The following is a 2,588-nucleotide window of genomic DNA, read 5'->3' as shown; positions in this document are numbered from 1 at the left end:
GGGCATAGAGGGAACCTACCTCAACATAATACAGGCCATATATGCTAAACCCACAGCTCACATCATACTCAATAGTGAAAAGCTGAAAGCATTTCCTCTAAGATCAGGAACAAGACAAGGTGTCCACTCTCATCACTTTTATTCGACATAGTTATAAAAGTCCTAGCCATGGCAATCAGAGAAGAAGAAGAAATAAAATGAATCCTAATTGGAAAACAAGAAGTAAAACTGTCACTCTTTGCAGATGACATGATACTATACATAGAAGATCATAAAGATGCTAAGGGCGTTCCAGAGCAGGGCAGCTGGACTACGGGAAGCGGCAGGCAGAGGGCAGCAGTAGGAAACTCGGGGATCTGGGTGCAAAAGCCCAGGGATAGGAGCCGCAGGCATGCTGCGTCCCAAGGCTTTGACCCAGGTGCTAAGCCAGGCCAACACTGGAGGCATCCACAGCACCCTGCTGCTGAATAACAAGGGATTTCTGTTGGCCTACTCCGGTTACAGGGATACGGATGCCCGGGTCACCGCTGCCATCACCAGTAACGTCTGGGCGGCCTACGACCGGAACGGGAACCAAGCGTTTAATGAAGACAATCTCAAATTCATCCTCATGGACTGCATGGAGGGCCATGTAGCCATCACTAAAGTGGCTCACTCAACCTTCTACTGTGCATGTATGCCAAGGAGATTGTTGGCTTTGGAATGCTCAAGGCCAAGGCCCAGGCCTTGGTGCAGTACCTGGAGGAGCCTCTCACCCAAGTAGCAGCATCGTAATGGGTGTTGGTGGAAGCAGGGGTTCAGAAAAGAGAGATGACCATTTGGAGGGGCAGGGCCTCCTGGGGAAGCCTTCCTGGATGTGGAGGGTTGGGGGGACTTTGTTCTTCCCAAGAATAAACTTCAACTCCTGTCTTGAAAAAAAAAAGATGCTAGCAGAAAACTACTAGAGCTCATGAATGAATTCACTAAAGTTGCAGAATACAAAGTTAATACACAGAAATCTCTTGCATTTCTATACACTAACAATGAAGGATCAGAAACAGAAACTAAGGAAACAATCCCATTTACCATTGCATCAAAAGAATAAAATACCTAGGAATAAACCTGCCTAAGGAGGCAAAAGACCTGTACTCTGAAAGCTATAAGATGCTGATGAAAGACAGTGAAGGCAACACAAACAGATGGAAAGATATACCATGTCCTTGAACTGGAAGAATGAATATTGTCAAAATGACTATGCTATCCAAGGCAATCTCCAGATTCAATGCAATCCCTATCAAATTACCAATGGCATTTTTCACAGGACTAGAACAAAAAATTTTACAATTTGTATGGAAACACAAAAGACCCCGAATAGCCAAAGCAATCCTGAGAAAGAAAAATGGAGCTGGAGGAATCAGGCTCCATGGCCTCAGACTATAATACAAAGTTACAGTAATTAAAACAGTATGGTATTAGCACCAAAACAGAAATATACACTAATAGAACAGGATAGAAAGCCCAGAAATAAACCCATGCACCTATGGTCAATTAATCTATGACAAAGGAGGCAAGAATATACAATGGAGAAAAGACAGTCTCTTCAATAATGGTGCTGGGAAAACTGGATAGTTACATGAAAAAGAATGAAATTAGAACATTCTCTAAGACCATAAACAAAATTAACCTCAAAATGGATTAAAGACCTAAATATAAGACTGGATACTATAAAACTCTTAGAGGAAAACATAGGCAGAACACTCTTTGACATGAAATACAGCAATATCTTTTTGGATCCAACTCCTAGAGTAATGAAAATAAAAACAAAAATTTTTAAATGGGACCTAATTAATCTTAAAAGCTTTTGCACAGCAGAGGAAGCCATAAACAAAACAAAAAAACAACCCACAGAATGGGAGAAAATATTTGCAAACGAAGCAACCAACTGGGGATTAATCTCCAAAATACACAAACAGATCATGCAGCTCAATATCAAAAAAAACAAACAACCCAATCCAAAAATGGGCAGAATATCTAAATAGACATTTCTCCAAAGAAGATATACAGATGGCCAAAAAGCCCATGGAAAGGTGCTCAACATCATTAATTATTAAGAGAAATGCAAATCAAAACCTCAATGAGGTATCATCTCACACCAGTTAGAATGGCCATCATCAAAACGTCTATAGGGACTTCCCTGGTGGTCCAGTGGTTAAGACTCTGCGCTCCCAATGCAGGGGGCCTGGGTTCTATCCCTGGTCAGGGAACTAGATCCCGCATGTCTCAACTAAAGATCCCTCATGCCACAACAAAGATCCCGCGTGCCACAGCTAAGACCTGGCTCAGCCAAGTAAATAAATAAATAAATAATTTTAAAAGCCTATAAACAATAAATGCTGGAGAGGGTGTGGAGAAAAGGGAACCCTCTTACACTATTGGTGGGAATGTAAATTGGTACAACCAATATGGAGAACAGTATGGAGGTGCCTTAAAAAAAGAATTACCATATGATCCAGCAATCCCACTCCTGGACATATATCTGGAGAAAACCATAATTTGAAAAGATACATGCACCCCAATGTTTATTAGAGCACTATTTATAATAGCCAAGA

At 41.3% G+C, this 2,588-nt stretch overlaps 1 pseudogene across 1 annotated transcript; it reads left to right on the top strand.

The window, feature by feature from the left end:
• The first annotated feature begins 391 nt into the window (after nt 1-391).
• On the top strand, nt 392-887 carry LOC307056014 (ragulator complex protein LAMTOR2-like; annotated as a pseudogene). Its single transcript has one exon. The product of its transcript is annotated as a ragulator complex protein LAMTOR2-like (transcript).
• Nucleotides 888-2,588: the final 1,701 nt, after the last annotated feature.

The sequence above is a fragment of the Hyperoodon ampullatus genome (assembly GCF_949752795.1).
Source record: "Hyperoodon ampullatus genome assembly, chromosome: 1".
Classification (NCBI taxonomy): Eukaryota; Metazoa; Chordata; class Mammalia; order Artiodactyla; family Ziphiidae; genus Hyperoodon; species Hyperoodon ampullatus.
Note: the sequence above shows the minus strand (reverse complement) of the source record. Positions and strands in the feature narration are given on the sequence as shown.